A 17,664-nucleotide genomic window follows, 5' to 3' on the forward strand; every position below is an offset into this window, starting at 1 on the left:
TCAGGGTCATCCAAGTGACTCCCAAAACAATATAGGCTATTGCTCTTGCCCTTGGTGGTCTCTCAGAGACTGAAGGTAAATTCACACTGCACATTTAGGACACAGATTATTTGAGCTGTATCTAACCTGAAATTCTTCTTTCTGAAGTCTAGCTTCCACAGTAACAGAAAATTTTATGCAAGTTGTCTTGGGAGTGAAACCATGAAAAGTCCTATCTGGCTGTGACACCTAGGAACCCCATTACTGATCAGAATGGCAAGATATCAATAAAGGAGCAATAATGGCACTCAGGTGTCATTGGTAACCAACAGCAGTTGAAGTGAACTTAACGCCCACTCAACAGGAGGAAAACCATGCTTGGTCCTCAAAACTGAGCCAACTACCTGGGTTAGCGAAGCCATGAATCTTTTTTTTTAATTTTTATTTATTACTTATTACAGTTTATTCACTTTGTATCCTGACTGTTGTCCCCTCCCTCCTCTCTTCCCAATCCTATCTTTCCTCCCTTTTCTCCCCCTATGCCCCTTCCCTAGTCTTTTGATAGGGGAGGTCCTCCTCCCCGTCTATCTTACCCTAACCTATCAGGTCTCATCAGGGATGGCTACATTGCCTTCCTCTGTGGCCTGGCAAGGCTGTCCCCCCAGGGAGTAGTGATCAGAGAGCCTGTCACTAAGTTCATGTCAGAGACAGCCCCTGCTCCCCTTAGTAGGGAACCCACTTGAAGACTGAGTCTATGGGCTACATCTGAACAGGGGTTTTAGGTCTTCTCCATGCATGGTCCTTGGTGGGGGTATCAGTCTCTGCAGGGCCCCAAAGATTTTTTTTTACTCTGTTGGTCTCCTTTAAGTGCTCCTGTTCCTTCCAGGTCTTTCCATATCCCCCTTTTTTCATAAAATTTCATGCTCTCTGTTCAAAGTTTGGCTATGAGTCTCAGCCTCTGCTTTGATACCTCAATCAGTAGAGTCTTTCAGGGGCTCTGTGGTGGGCTCCTGTCCTGTTCCCTGTCTTCTCCTGCTTCTGATGTCTATCACATTTGCCCTTCTGAATGAGGATTGAGCATCTTCCCTAGGGTCTTCCTTGTTGTTTAGCTTCTTTAGGAGTATAGATTTTAGCATGTTTATCCTATATTATATGTCTAATAACCACTTCTGAGTGAGAATATACCATGTGTGTCTTTCTGAAGCCATGAATCTTAGAAGAGGACCTCCTACCACCATTTCACTAGCCAGTGTAATTCCGAAGTACATTTGGGATCTTATCCTTATTCCCACTGGTAAATGCGGCTCCTACCTTTTCATTTTTTTCTCTTTACAGCAAATAGAGATCATTACAGAAAACCACAACAGGACACACTGCAGAGCTCAATGGATCATGTGGAGCTCATCCCCCCAAAACACATCTTCAACATAACCCCTGCACCTAAGGCTCAAGGAACATGAGGGGAAGAGGGTGGCAGAAAGACTGGAAGAGCCAGGTGCCCAGAGAGATTAATTTGAGAATGTGTCTCCTAGAAACAGCTGCCTAAACAACACCAGAACAGTAACAGTCATAGGCGTGCTAACATGGAGTCCCACCCCTAGACAAGGAACTAAAAGTTGGTTTTGAAAATGATCCAGAGACAATAAGAGTTGCAAACTCATCCCTAGCCTGATTGACATTTGAGCTGTAGGCCATGCCCTAGATTTGATAGTTGGCATTTTTTGTACATAATAAAAAAAATTCAAGGCTCAGGAATTTCCATGTGTTTCCTGTGACTGGTTTTCACACAGATGTCTTTGTCACTCACAGAGGCACAGATCCCTGAAGTTAGTTAGGGATCCCAGCAGCCAGGTAACTAAGGAAATGCCAGGTTACCCACAAGCATTTCAGGAGTCCTGGAAATTCTCTAATGAACAAACCCAAACCCACAGAGCACTATTTTAATAGGGCCAGACTGGCCCATAAGGTTTGTAAACCTTTGTTCCATTTGGGTCCTCCTGTTTGCTGGAGAGTCAGTAAAGGAAACTCACAAAGTTTGTGGACCCTTTGGTATTCAACAGCTGTCTCCAAGGAAGAACTGTGCTTTCCCCATCCTCCAGGACCCCCAGAAACTTGTTAGCTGTATCCAAGCTCACATTAGGCAGCCAAGCCAACAAGAATCACTCTGATCTTCTAACCACAAGTTGTAAACTCCACACTCTGAGCCAAAGTGCATACCTGGGGCAGACTTGTGGGCATGAGAGGAGAGTAGAGGACATGCTTTCTTTGCTGTTGGTTTCACCTCTAACCACAAGGAAATTTTCCACCATTTCCATTATTTTTCTGACATGAAGCCACACCATAGGAAGGTAGAATTTTTGTTGAGAGAAGAGATACGGATTCTGGTGAGAGAGCAAGGGTTGCAGGGAGTGAAGGAAGGAGTGAGCCAGAAAGCAAGAAGAGAGAAACAAAACAGGCAGAGGGATGTGGTAAGCGATCTTGGGCAGGGTGAAATAACTCGGTAGATGCCTGAATAGCAAGGTTACATTATGGCTTTAGGTTTGTAGATTCAATTATTAAATTAGGTTCAGTCAATACGTACCGACTTATCTATGCTATGAGAGTTCTGTGTCAGTTCTATGTCTGGTTCTATGTCAGTCAACCTGACTGTGATATTCATGAAGCAGCAAGCTGTGGACCTCATGGCCTGGCTCATTATTAAACAAAGTGTGAGGGCTTTTTCCAAGTGAGTCCATGATGTAATTCTCATCTTTCTCCCTGAAAAAAACAAAAAACAAATAACACACATACGAAAATACGTTGGCTTAAAGGGCACTCAGACCAACTCATGTCTCATTAAATGATGTCACTTCTCAGCGTTCCCTTCCATTCCAGTCCAACCAGAGTGAAGATTGCTGGTCAGAGCGGTAACTTGGGATTCTGTCAGACTTTATTCTTCAAGAGTTCCCGTCGTTTGGTACTAGGATGGTTAATTGTTGGAAACCATTCATGAATACTTCCTAGAGACTGAAACTGCTGTCGTGATTTGAGACGTGTATCATCCAGAGCTTACCTTCCCAGATGTTCCCGCACAGATGTTGCTGTTGGCTAGACATGGAAGACATAGTGGGACACTTTCCTCCAGACCACCGTGGACACAGGCATACAGGCATTTATGGTGTCCAAAGTGTACAAGAAGTTTGGCTCAGAGAAAATATAAACTACAATCTGAGACCCTCTGTGTCCCACCAAAAAAAAAATGCGGGCAAAGATAAACATGTAAACAGGGAGAGGAGGTTCAGTAGAGCAAGTACCTCCAAAAGAAGGGTGGGGCGTAAGTACACACATGCAGCCACAGCAGAAAGAGGACAAAAAGTAGGCAGAGAGGATGAGGGTCTGACGACTCACCTCATTCTGCCTTTGATGGATTTTACAATTCTGAGTCAACAAGTCTTGAGTAGTTGCAGGAATTTGGTTCCCAGAATCCATGTGGGTGGCTCACAACCACCTGTCACTCCAGCTCCAGGGCATCTGGTTCTGGTATTTGTAGGCACTGACACACATGTGCACACTCACACAAATACAGACACAGACACACACACACACACACACACACACACACACACACGTACACATAAAAATAAAATAATCATTTTTTAAGTGAGAGAAAGGCAGGTTAATGTTTAATTCCTTCTGGTGGAGCCAGGATCAACCTTGAAGAATTCTGATAATTTATATCAACAAAAGGCACCAGTGAGCCAGGGGAATGTTTTAAACGTAATTGAAATCTGTCACCTTTTAACTTGTGTCAGTGAACATATTCTCCTCATTGACAATCTGTTTAATCATTTATTCCATTTGCTTGGATGTCAGAGAAGTCTCTGGTGGAGGTTAGCTCAAAGAATTGATTAAAATTTAAAAGTGAGATAGAAAAATGGTTTAGAAACCTCACGAAGTTTTACTTAAAAACTCACAATCTATTAGTAAGTAGTTACACATCTTTCTGCAATCGGTGTTTGTGGATTCTGTCCTCAGCCCTCTACTAGGCACTCTATAGAGCTTACCTCCCCCAAACACTATAGTTCAACATGTCTCTCTCATGGAAGGAAAACATCAGAATGAAAGGAAGTCTCCTTCCATGTACATCTGGCGTGACCAGAAGTGAACCCAGCTCTCAACACAGGAGGTCATAGTTTATACTCACAGACAGACAGATAAACAGACAAAAGAAAGGAAGGAAGAAGAGAAAGTATAAAGAAAGGAGGGAGAGAAGAAGGGAAGGGGGAATGAAGAAAGGGAAGAAGGGAGAGAGGGAGGGAGGGAGGGAGGGAGGAAGAGGGAGAGGAAGAGAGAGAGATGAAGGAGGGAAGGCATACCTCTATATGTCGATCACCAAATCTGTTCTGTGAACATGTTTACCCTTGAACTCAGAATTTATCTAAGTTCCTGGTGTGATTCTATAAGAATTCAATGGAGTTTCACGCAGCCATGAAGAACAAATGTATGTAATTTACACAGAAAATGGATGGACCTGAAGACCATCACACTAAGCAAAATAAGTCTGACTCAGAAAGACAAGTGCTACATATATTCTTTCATGTAAGAACTTGGTTTGTATAACTTACATATAACATGAAAGCATAAGGGGATGACTTGAGAAGAGGGAGAGAGAGAGGCAGAACTAGGAAAAGATAATGAGGTGAACACGAACAAATACGTGATACACCTCAGTGAAAGTGTCATTAGAAAATCCATCACTTTGGATAATATACACCCATTGGGGAGGAAAAAACTTTAAACAACTGAAAGGTAGGCACAGGGAGAACCCAAAGACCGAATCTTCCACGTTGCCTGTAGCATCCTCCTGTGATGGTTCCTACCAACTTTCCCTTCAATATATCCGTTCCTCTCAGTGCCACAACATACATGTCAAGTGACTTATATGATAAAGTTTCTCCTTGCGGGTCTCCGTTTCCTCCCTGTTAGATACCCAGAATGCTGTTAATCATCTAGACTGCTGAGTTCATGCAGAGCTTTGAATCCTGGAATACAGTGGCATTGTGTTTGTTCTTCTACCAACCGGAGAGACAGAACAACCAAAGGGTGCACGATGAATGATCCGTTCGCTGCTGGAGGCCTGTGAGCTCCTGGGAATGCCACCTCACCACTCTCTATCTTATTTACAAAATTCGGTGCTTTGAATGTTTTTTTTTTTTCAAGGATATATCCAAACTAAAATACTGCTGTTGGTACCCTGCCAACTCCACAGACTACTGTGTTCATTTTGTATTTCTTCATCTCGTCTTTTTAATCATATTTAAACAATTAAAATCATTGTTTCCCCCTAGACAACTAAGTTACATTCCTTTCCAACCATGCCTTCTGCCCCACCCTCCACAGGCTCAAAGGCAACAACCGAAACTACCTGTGACTCGGGCTGCTTGTTTTTCCATTAATACAGTCTTCCCTGTCTCTCTAAAAGCCCAACTCTTCCTTCAAGGTCTGACTCAAGTCCAGCTTTCATGAAAACCTCCCTCAACCACCTGTCTGACTGGTTACCCCACTATCCAGATGCCTACAGCAAAGCCCCGTGTGGTACTCTGAAGATGGACACACTCAGAGAGGAAGGCTGTGCAGAGAAGAAAGAATGGCCCCTGAAAAGAAGGAAAGGGTGCCAGGTTCCCAGCCTTTAAAAACATGTGTTGTGGTATATGGTGCTACAATACTGTAATCCAAGCACCCTGGAGAATCAAGCAGGAGGATTGCAAGTTCAAAGCCATATCATACGGTCTTGTCTAAAACATAAGTAAATAGAAGCAGGAGAGATCGTTCACTTCATAAAAAGTTTGCTCTGTGAGCGAGCACCCGAGTTCGGACCCGTAGCACTCACTCACGTAAAAAGCCAAGGACAGGGCACGCATCTCCAATCTCAGCACTAAAACAGAAGGAAACAGGCTGGTCTAAATCACAAGATGTCACCCCTCTGGCTTCCATATGCACACACATGAATTCACTCACGTGTACACACACATGCACACATATATGTTATTTGCCATACGCACACATATGAATGTGCACATGCACACATACACATATAAACACCGTCCACATGTCCACACACAAACTGTGGGACACAGAACAATATAAAAAGTTGTGAATGTGGGAAAAAGATTTTTAGGGGACAGGGAAGCCTGACAAGGGTGGGTGGGAGATAAGAGAAGGTACAGGGAAACTAACCAGAATGTACTGAATGCATGTATTAAATTCTCAAAAAAAGTAACAAAAGAAAATATATTAATGTAAATAAGTCATTAAAATCATATCCTTAAACCAAACATTTCCGCACAATTCTTTCTTAGCTATGTTCTCAGTCAGTATGCATAAATGACAGAGACAAAAATGTGTTTGCTTAGTAATCAATACACAAGCGTTTTCATTGGGAAAAATAATATATGTGTTGTAAGAGATGGGAGGGATACCTCGAGAGCTACGAATGCAGTTCAGTGGGAGAATGCTTATGGATCAAACACAAAACCCTGATTTTGATATCTCCCATGACGGTAGAAAAATATGGAAGAAATACTTAGAGTGGATAAAAAACTGCAGAGGATATGGTCACATAAGAAAGATGAGTCCCAAATGGGCAGGCATGGGAGCGCTAGCAGGCCTTCTGGTGTTGGTCTCCTTGGTTTGCCTGTGGTATATATGCAAGATTAGAGTCTCACAACAGCGTAATGCAGCCATGACCATTCAGGCCTTTACAGCCATTGAAGCAGGACATTCTCCCTAAGCATGGTTGGATACCATAAAAAGCTAAAATGTTACGCTCAGGATGCGAGGCTAAGCACTGCACTCAGGGTCAGCCGCTTTGGACCCAGAGAAGAGCATGTCTGGTTGCATGCGGGTTGATGCCCCAGGTCCCGCCTCTGAGAAAAAGGTATCGGACGGGTCTGATGCTCTTTGGGTGGATGACACCTAAATGAACATCGGTACAAAGTCCCAATTTATTTCTAATATCAGAGATCAGACCTCTACTCTTGCCTGATGCATCTAAAACAAAAAGGGGGAACTGTAGAGAGCTGAGGAATGCTATGCCTTAAAGATGGAGCTGGTTTCTGCCTTCCACCTTCCCGATGGTGAGTGCTCTCTGTCACGAACAATTCCACATTTGGCTAAGGCTGAGGATCTGGCTTGCTTCCATGTATGTGGACCTATCTGCATTGCCCACGTGGCACACCTGGGTTGGCTACCCAGAGGCTATTTAAACTGTGGGCTGGCTTTCCCCAGGGTCCGAGGATTGTTCAAGGTTCCTGAATAAACTGCATTGAAAAAAAAAAAAAAAAAGAAAGATGAGTCCCCAAATGCCCCGTAAGAAGGCTATTCCCACAAACTACAGGTCTCCTTCACGACACTAAGTCAGTGGCATACGCTAGAGGAACAACACATTTCTTGACAACTCTTCTATTGTTTTGAGCACTGGCTCTCAACCTCCTGTGCCTTTGGCAAACCTCTACCTCCAAAAATATTTATATTACAACTAATAACAGTAAAAAAAAAATTACAGTTATAACATAGCAATGAAAACAATTTTATGGTTGTGGGTCGCCACTACATGAGGAACTGTATTAAAGGGTTGCGGCACTAGGAATATTGAGACGCACTGCTCTGGAGTTGCTGACATAGTCTAAGCCAATGACACAGAGGACAGGTAGGCTTACAGGCCAAGAAGAACCGTTTTCACAGCTACAGCTACTACAGAACAACACTGGCTTTGGGAGTCCTGACCCCAGTGTGCCTGCAGCGTCTGAAGGAAAGCTCAAAAGAATAGTCAAACACAAAACCTGAGGCCCAGGACCCACTTACAAAATTATGACTATGGAATCCAGCCTGGGGAGAAACTAGATTGAGGTGAGCCTGTTTCTTCATCCTCACTGACACAGATAATAACACTGTCTGTTTTGCAAGGCTTTGTGAAAATTAAAATGATGCCTTTCAACACTCTGCAGAGAGGCTGCCCGGACTGTTAGGTCATGAATAGGAGTCATTATTATGTACCAGACATTCAGCCAGCCACAGAAACTGGGTCCAGCCAAGGCATTTGCTTCTCCGTCTCCAGCACAAATATTTATTCTTTATATGAAAAATTCTTTTCCTGTTTTATATGAAACTTTCTTTCCCCCAGTAAACAACTATAAATCTCAAGTACACATCTGGATCTCAGGGAAGCCCAACAGAAATCAGAATTGATGAAAAGGTTCTGCTGTCCTCCCAGAAGCTCCACAGCCTATCAGGGCCTCCATGGAGACTCATGCACAAAGTGCTGAAGCTCTCCCTGGTCCTAGCAGGGAGCAAAAGCATCCTGCCATCTCTTCATCATTTAGAGTTTTGCATATAGTGATGGGAGAATAAAGAGAGAAGGAAAGGAAGAAAAAAGGAAGGAAGGAAGGAAGGAAGGAAGGAAGGAAGGAAGAAAGAAAGAAAGAAAGAAAGAAAGAAAGAAAGAAAGAAAGAAAGAAAGAAAGAAAGAAAGAAACTATATGAGTCACAGAAAACAGTGTGTGAAGAGGCAGGTAGCTGTGGAGAAAACTTTGTTCTTAGGAAGATGGCTAGCTCTGTAGACATGGATGGCCATGCTGTTGAGAATGGCCTCTTTGAGTCCTTCTCTGTCAAACTGGAAGACACTAAGCCCCATTTCATGTTACCATGTTACCATGAGTATCTGTGTTGGTACAGTCACGCGTCCACCTTGGAACACATTCCTTTTGGTGTCTGGAACACACACGCTCTTTCTCTCCCCAAACTTGACCTTGGATGTCTTACAACCATACTCAATCCAACTGAGCTAATTGGCTTAGATGCGTTTAGTCATGGTGCTAAGCCCCTCACCACCAGGATAACAACACCCAGCTTGTGGGAAATTTACAGGGTCATACTCACATTATTTACATTCAAATGGGAAGAGAAAAATCTATTCCAGAAGGCCACACTCCAAGTACAAACACTGGAAGAGCTTATAAATACATGTGAGAGACAGTCCAGTCTGTTAGCAACATCTCAGAATGCCCCAGAAAGGGAGCCAACTGCCCGAGTTTCGTCCACAAAGGGTGTGGACAAAAATCGCATGATCCTTGGCACCAAATGTCTTATTTATGTTAACTTTTGTAGAAAGAAATTTTTTCCTGTCATTTAAATTATTGAATATGAATATGATGTAAAATATATGCATTTTAAAAGCCCGTTTGTAGTATAATCACTATGTGTTGGTCTCAGGGCTAGAAGAAAGAACCAAGCATTCTCAGAACAGGATGGGGCTAGCAAACGTTTAGCCCACTGCCTTCACAAAGCTCAAGCTCACTGTGAAGCTCAGCCCACATGGCTCTAGAGTAACATTCAAAGTCTAGAGTAACATTTATCGTCTTTCATCTACAGTTAGATGTTAATTTTTGTTTCAGAAATTTCATTTATAAAAAGATACGGTAGCAAATTCATTTTTTTGTTTAAAAATGGTATGTTTAATCAGTTGTTAAAATTAATTCTTAAAAGACAATGAAAAAGCACTGTTAATAATGAATAGATTCACGGTGGAGATGAGGGAGGGAGGGAGGGAGGGACTGGGAGGGAATGAGGGATCGGGACACGGCTGGGATACAGAGTTAATAAAATGTAACTGATAAAAAAAAATAAATAAATAAATAAAAATAATGAATAGATTCCCCACAGTGTGTATCATTCAGAGAAACAATGTTTGTTTTATAAAATAAACAGATGTTTTCAACAGTCTGATCTCATTGTACATCACTCAGGTTCTCTTAAAGGCCCTGTTTGACTGTGTTGAGAGAAAAGTTGTCCTACACCGCCATCTACTGGTCATGTTGATGTATTAAACAGACGTTCTCAGCACTGCAGGGAAAGCCGAGCATCTGGGGAGAGATGCTTTCAATCTCTGGGAGCACACATCGAGACAAAAGTGACTTCCATAGATTATACCAAAAACTGGAAAGTACAATGTGCCCTTTGAGAAACTCTCAAGACATAACTGGTGCTTAATATTAGAGACCACGGCGTGATAAAACCTAAACACTAGCAAGAATAATCATACCTCATATTGTGTTTTCTTTCTCTATTTTTTTATCCCTATAGACAATATTCAAAATAATGATGCAGGATTTAAAATGGAAAGAATAAACAAAAAGCTCTATAGTCATATGAGAAAGAAACTTCTACTAGCATAGTAGCAGCGGAAGAAAGAGGGACGCACTATTTAAAAATATGAAAATACTGGAATATGGAAGAGTGAGCAGAGCTGTATGAAGATGGCAACCAAGATGGCTGATTTCTTTTTGTAGCAGCAGGTGCTATAGCACTGATGAACGGGGGCAGATAAGCAGACCCCATTATGATTCCTGCACAGAATTATGTTAGCTCTTCTGAAGGGATTGATAGCAGCCATCCGAAGTCCCGCTCCACGTCGCTGAACACGGGTGAGCACGCATCCACGCACACACACAGATGTTCTTGAAATAAACAGCGCTCACAACTGACCTGTCCCCAGGAGCTCTTGTGTTCCTCTCCTGGCTGAGGAAAACCCTGCCAGCCTGCTGTGCAGTGCTGTGAGAGCGTGGTCATACATACGAAACGAGGTATACACTCAGGGAACGTATAAAAGACAGCGTTAAGCCATTGGTTCCAAAATCAGTTTGCTGATTTTAATTTCATATACGAGTACATATAAGACATAAAAGTTTAGACATACGCCAGCCATCCATGGTGGAGAAACTGCTCTTTTGGCACGTAAACCTTAAAAGAGAAACCACTTTAAAGAGGTTTCTCTCGAGCTCCTTTGAACCCGTGATCTTGTGGATGAGTTGAGAGCGAGTTTGGGTGATCTAGAGGCTACGCCACTCGATGGCCGGGTTCTACCTGAGCTCCACTTGGTTCTGGTTTTGTGCCTTCGGGAAGGTGACTCAACATCTCCGTGCCTCCTGTCCTTCCCTGTGAAAAGAATATAGTTATATTCAAGCACCTCCCTGTGGGGTTGCACAGCTACGTTAGCAGCAGGGTTCGGTGTTCGTGCGGCACCGTGGCTGGCCCTTACCCGCTGTGCCAAGACCGGGTGGGTGAGAAGGGAGCGCCCACATCCGGGAGAATACGTGGTCGAGGTAGGGAGCCGGCAACACTGATGCTCAGGAAGTGGAGGAAGACCGCAGGACTGCTGTTCTTTAAGGACATTCTTTCCCCCTTTCAGCTCGTTCTGAATTCAGAGGTGCTTCCGTTCGGCCATCAACGTGTAGTTGAAGCTGATCTCTGTACTTTTTTTCATCGAAGTGGTACCAACGTAAAGCCAGCTGCAGGGGTGAATTCATCAAAATCCCAACCAAAACGAAATGCCCCAAATTTTATTCTATTTTTTTACTTTTTAAGTTTTATTTTAATAATGTAGCTTTTTCATTTTTATTTCATTTTAATACTCGGGGTTTCGTTGGTACTGTATACGAGCAGTCAACCACTGGGCTACAGCCCACCTTTATCTGCTTTTTAACTCGAGACAGGGTCTCTCTGACTTGTTTATTTGGCCTTGAGCTCATTCATAACTGAGGCTGGCCTTGAAGTGGAGATCCTATGGCCTCAGCCTCCTGAGTGGCTGGAATTACAAATCCACGCCACCGAACCTAACTAGACTATGTACTTGTGTTGTGACTTTATCTTCTAACAAATTTTTAAAAATCATGAGGAGGAATCCTGTGTTTTCTCACAAATAATTGAAGAGTCCAAAATAAACATTTTCACAGATTTTTCTGACTTTATTCAAACACAGTTTCTCCCAGACTTACATATCAGTTCCTAGTATTTGTAATTTCTGTGTTGTAAACTTTAGAACTTTTGTGTTATATCCTAGCGACGTTGCCCTTACAAAATTGGCAGGGGACATGTCCCAACTCTTCTAATTGTTGATTCAAATATAGCAGTATGTGTCTGAGGTCTGCAGAACAGCCCAGAGATGATGGATTTTCACAGGGTCAACACTGCTTTATGCTTAGCACTAAGATCAAAACACAGATCTTCCCAGCACCTCAGAAGGACATGCATTCATTTTTTCAGCCGTGGCCTTCCAAGAGTTTCCTCTGTGCTGACTTTCTGCCTCACAGTTCAATGTATCAGTTGACTATTGCTGTGTAACAAACAGATGTAAAACCTCAGTGTTTTGTGGCTGGCTATCCAGTCCATGCTGTTAGTCCTGGCTGCTGGAGTCCTGCCTGTGGCCCGAGGGAGGGAACTCGTGTTCTATACGACACTGGGCAGGACATAGAAATGATGATGGTGGAGGATGAGAGAACAAACAAATATCCAAACGTCTTGTTTACACAAGATTCCATCAGGTGAGAGTTAAAAACGAAGTGATTCTTTTTTTTTTAATTGGTGCCACTTCAATGAAAAAATAAAAGTTGATTTGTGCAGTAGAATTCAGCTTGTCTTTATCAAGAAATGTTTGTTTTATTTATCCCAAATTTTTGCATTAATTAATTTTTAGTGACTATCACATTATAGTAAAATCGTATTGCTTACTTGGATTTTTGGTACCCCATAAATTTTATGTGGCTGCCTCCTTGTGGTCCTGGCCCTTCTAGAGAAAGGGACTATGCATCTTCATTCAGAATTACTGAAGTCGCCTACCCCGGTGAAGAGGGTCTGTTTTACGAGAGACACAGTCGGTGCTATGTAAGCCATGGGCTCACAATTTTTTTTTTTTTTTTGCCACTTTTACAGTTGTATCCATGTGAAAATGTATGCCATACGTTCCTTGGAGGCTGGACTCTCTGGGTGTTGCATTGGGGCTCACACCCTGGATGTACGGAGTTCCGTAAGTAGTTCTGCATGATGACCCTCACTGCCATGTAGAATCCCATTGTGGGAAGATTGACAGGCATTTAGGTAGGCCACATTGATAGTCCACACACTGCTGACAGGAATCGGCTAGCTGAAGCTTCCGTGGCTGTGTGGGTGTTCACTGAGCCTGTGCCTGGAAGCGGGACTGCTGAGCCAGAGGGCTAGTGTATGCTCCCAGATTGCCAACGATTCTCTTCGCTTTACGAAAGGTTTGGCTAGCTTGCGTGCAGGTCTTCCAGGGCGTGTTGCTGGTGTTCTTCTTTCTCAAGGTTGTCTTGCGAGTCTCTGATTCTTTGTGTTTCTAGCTGAAGTTGAGAAGCACCTTGTTTATTTCCAGGTGAGGAAATTACCTGCCCACGATAACTTTTACCACTTTTGCTCTGCATCTATAACCCACTCAACTGACTGGCACCTCCGTGGCCTGCCTCAAGTGTTTCCCGTCCCTCTGCAGACCAGTTTTGAACAATGCTTTCAGCCACAGCATGCATCTCACAGTCACCCAAACTCACTCCTTTTTCTCTATTCCTGGGGGCCTTGCTTGGGCTCTTCAGACAGGCTGAGTTCCTTCCTGGCACCTGTCCCTCTTGCCTGGTGATAACTAATCTTCCTGAAGAACTTGCTTCAAATGCCATTGATGTGGACGGCTATCAAGTCCTGCATCTGCTCCCACCACAGTACCGCTTGCTGTTCAGCCCTCACGCTGTATTGCGATGAACCTTTCACTGGAAGGTGGTGACTAGGGCCGCCCTAGTGATAGGTAGGCTCGTGCTGGATAAACGCATATCACAGGTCCATTATTAATTGGCCTGTTTGGTTCAGATTTGTTTATTGGTTTGTTTCTACTTATAGGAGATCATTTGGATTTGAGTTTCTCTGAAGAGATTTGATAAATATTGTGCTTGTCAATCTGACTTTTGGATCATTATTCGTTTGACTTTGAAACATTCCCTTTACTCTTACACCCTCCACAGCAAGGACTGAGAGCATGTGCACTGTCTGGGGAGGCTTACATCATAGTTTGTCAGAGAGCTGTAGAAGCAAAGCACCGATGATTTTGTTTCGTTTTGATTTGGTTTCGCTTCCAGCTAACGAGAGCTCTTAGGAAGCCCTACGCCAGTTTGTGCCACTAGGTGGCAGTTTTCCTATCAGCATGATAGGTCTGACGGAGACAGGGTCCGTCATTCAGGAAGTCTGGGTAAGGCACGCTGCACAGCTTAACACAGAGGGAAGGTGGACAGAGGGGAAGAGACGAGGGAGGAGAGAGAGACAGAGAGAACTAAATTGAAGAAAGCAGAATCGTGGGGAAAGCATCCATGGAAAACAGTGAAATTTTTTTTCGTTGTAATTTCACCGAAGAGTTAAGAGAAAAAGCCACCTGGGTAAAAGGAGGCGGCGTGTGCAGAAGAAACGGGCCAAAGGAAGCTGAGCATCTCAGAAGGCTTCTGTCCACCCTCCACTGCGGAGCCCAGCCCCCTTGGATGAAGACAAAAGGTGCAGCGTGGGTCATAGGAAAACTGAACCCCGAGAAAGTTGGATTCTTCTGTAGGGAGGGAGGTGCCAAGGCCGGAGCTGGCACTGAATTCGGTTCCTTCCCATTGGTTTCCTTTGAAATGGTCGTCACCTCCCAGACGATTGCAGGATGGCGCCCGCCCACGAGCTGTGCTGTGAAAGCGGGAATGGCTGCTGTTTCTTTTTGTGTAGTTAGTGCCCAAAACTTAATCCATTTTTTAAATGTTATCCTCACAAGTCTATGGATTAGGAAACTCACCTGCTTTTTGCACTTAAGAAACTTGAAGCTACGAGCTACTGAGACTCCCAGAGTTGCAGGGCAGGAGATGGGGGGGGGCGCGTGGGTTAGAACCCAGCCCTCTCTTGACAACACTCACTACTTAAGAACACCCCCCCATCCTCAGAGAGGCGTAACACAACACCCTATCAGTCACATGAAGCAGTGTTTTCATTTTCACATACAAAGAACCCAAATAATTAGGTTACTTGCCTATACCAAGCCCATAGGCAGAGACAACACTCCAGAGTGTGGAATTCCTAACCAACAGAGATGGCAGCACATGTGAATGGATCCGCTTTCTTGTTTCCGCCACGCACCACCAGAGCCGGGGTTATGAAAAGGGGGAGCCAGAGGCGAGCTGTAAAGGACAGTGCAGACAGCAAAGCTTCTCCCAGGACGCTCTCAAAGCTCACCCCTGTACGCCCTCAGGCTGCATCCTCCGTGGGTCTGTGAGGAAGAAGGAAACACGTGGGCTCTGAGCGGAGGAGTGGGTAGCGTGCTGTCCTGGAAACTACACTTTCCCAAGTACCCAGTCGACAGTGCCCTCGTCTGCCCGCAGGTGCTGCAGAGAGAGGAAGCAGCCACAGGGCAGGGCACAGCTAAGTGGGAGGGGTCGGTGTCCTGCAAATCGATCAGTCCTATGGATCTGATGCCACCAGCCGTCACACTATCTGGACCATGGGACGACTTGCCTACGCCGGGAGAACATGTGGCACAGAGAAGGGCATTCTCTCTTGGATTCCACCCTAATTCTCTGCCCGGAGGGTAAGTGGGGGAGGGGAGGACAAAGTATATTCCATTCTGTTCTGTGTTCGTATTTAAGTGGCGGTGTAACAAACTGACTCGGCTTTAGCAGATGAAAACACAAGTTTACTATCGTTTATTTCTGTGGTCCCTCAAGACGTCTAGGTCTTTGCTCATTCTCGGGTAGGTAGTTGCATGGAGTTAGGGAGCCGTCGCTCCTGTTCCCTGGCTGCCTGACACCTTGTGCCTCCCTTAACTCCTAGAAGTCTCTCCTGTCCTTGCTCGTAGGTCCCAACATCAGAGAAACAAGAGTGAAGCATCTCAACCTCTCCTCGTCCCTTCTTTCAACATTTCTCATGCTCACATGTCTCCGCCTCTGCCTGAGGAAGGTTGCTTCTAAGCAGTTGACAAAGCTCACCCCAATAAATCCAGGGCAACTTCCCTGGACCCGGCTCCACAATTTCAATCACATTTACAAAGTCGCCTTTGCCTTGTGTTGGCTTCTGAGCGTTAGGGTGTAAATATCTCATTTTATCTGCCACCTCATTATACATTCAGGTTTCTATTTTGTGCCTTAATATGCCGGACGAAGGGCTGGGTGTTGACTCAAGGTGTCACTGTCAGTGGAACTGCGCTGGAGAGGAAATCTGGATGGGTCCGGGTTGCCATGCACTGAACCTCCTGATTAGTAACAGGTGGGGCAGAACCTCTGCTCATCTTCTCTCCCATGCTCCCCCACCGTGCTCTCTGCCTTCAGCCCTGGTCTGGAACCAGGATCCTGGAGGCCTCTGGCTATGGATATACCATTTATCTAGGAAGTATGCATGGAGCTTTACCTGGAGACCGGTGGAGGCTGTGCTAAATCCAGGGTTAGCAGTAGCAGGAAGACTAGCAGCAACAGGCAGCATCCGCTGCATCCCTGAGAGCCCGGAGAGACGGGTGTTAACACCTGCCACTTTCCCTGCTTCCTGACTCAGTTTCACTGCTTCCTCGGGGATCTGAAAGCAAAATGCCCAGGTCTTCCTGGCCACTTACAACAGCTTAGCGTAAAAGAGAGAGAATGGGGACAGAGAAGGGTTGGTTTCTCACGAACGGAAGCCCCTTCCGGTGGAGGATCTCTGGCCTCTGTTTTGAAGCGCTAGGGTTCATGGGGCCTCTCGCTCACTGGGGTTCTCTCGACCACAAGCATGGTGAGTCAGCACGGTGGTTAGCTCTCAGATGGGAGGCTGCAGCAGAACCTCAGCAGAGTTTCAGGTGGAGCAGCGGCCTGACAGCCCTCTGCTGCCCTACAAGGCCCCGCCATCTTGGGCCTCCCTGATTGGCTTGCACCCTGCCCACCCACCCAGGGACAACTCATCGGGCTAAGTTCCCTGTTCCTCAAAACCGTGGCATGAGAGGTGAAGGATAAGCTAGAAAACAAGTCCTCCGTCCATTCTGACATGAGCCAGCTATGCCGAAGAGGGGATGGCATAGGCTTTCCTGTGGTCTAGGATATACATAACTCTCAGCCAGGTCCTGACTCCTGGGGTCCAGGTGCAGTCCACAGCAGCCAGACTCCAGAAGCAGATGCTGCTACCAGAAGAGCTGGTCAACGCCCCCCACCCCCGAGGTTAAAGGGCCCTTGCTATTATACCGCAAAACCCCCAATGCTGCCTGTGTTGTCACTTCTGCATCGGTGACATTTAAGGATTGACTTTTTAAATCTTTCTCATACTCCAGAGGTAAGTCGCTAACAGCTGCTGTTGGTTGCACGTAACAGTTTGCAGCTAGGAAGAGAAGAGGGTGTGTGTGTGTGTGTGTGTGTATGTGTTTGTGTGTGTGGTGTGTGTTTGTGTGTGTGTGTGTGTATGTGTGTGTGTGTGTGTGTAGGAGTGGAGTTGCCACAGGCACCTGTAAAGGCCAGAGCAGGATATTCAGCTGTCTTTGAGCCAGAGTTACAGGAGGAGATTGCAAAATACCCAAAGAGGGTGCTTAGAACTGAACTCACGTTCTCTGGTAGATCAACACTCTCGATGGCTGGGCCATCTCTTCAGTCCCTCTGTTAAATTTTGAGAAGTGTACCTTGTCAGTAATGGATAAGGCACACCTTTCTGGCTGTCACATCTTCACTCGGGGGCCTTATTAAGGGCCTAAATTTAAAGGTAGGAAAGGGTCCATCTTCAGGAGAAGAGAGGCAACCCCTCTTCCCAGCTCACGTAATGGAATCTCCGTTAGACCAAGCCAGCGCTTCTTTGGTGCTTGCTCCTAGCAGAGCCATCTCAATCCAATTAGATATACCTCGCTGGTTC

Source organism: Meriones unguiculatus, chromosome 18, assembly GCF_030254825.1.
Source record: "Meriones unguiculatus strain TT.TT164.6M chromosome 18, Bangor_MerUng_6.1, whole genome shotgun sequence".
NCBI classification, from domain to species: domain Eukaryota; kingdom Metazoa; phylum Chordata; class Mammalia; order Rodentia; family Muridae; genus Meriones; species Meriones unguiculatus.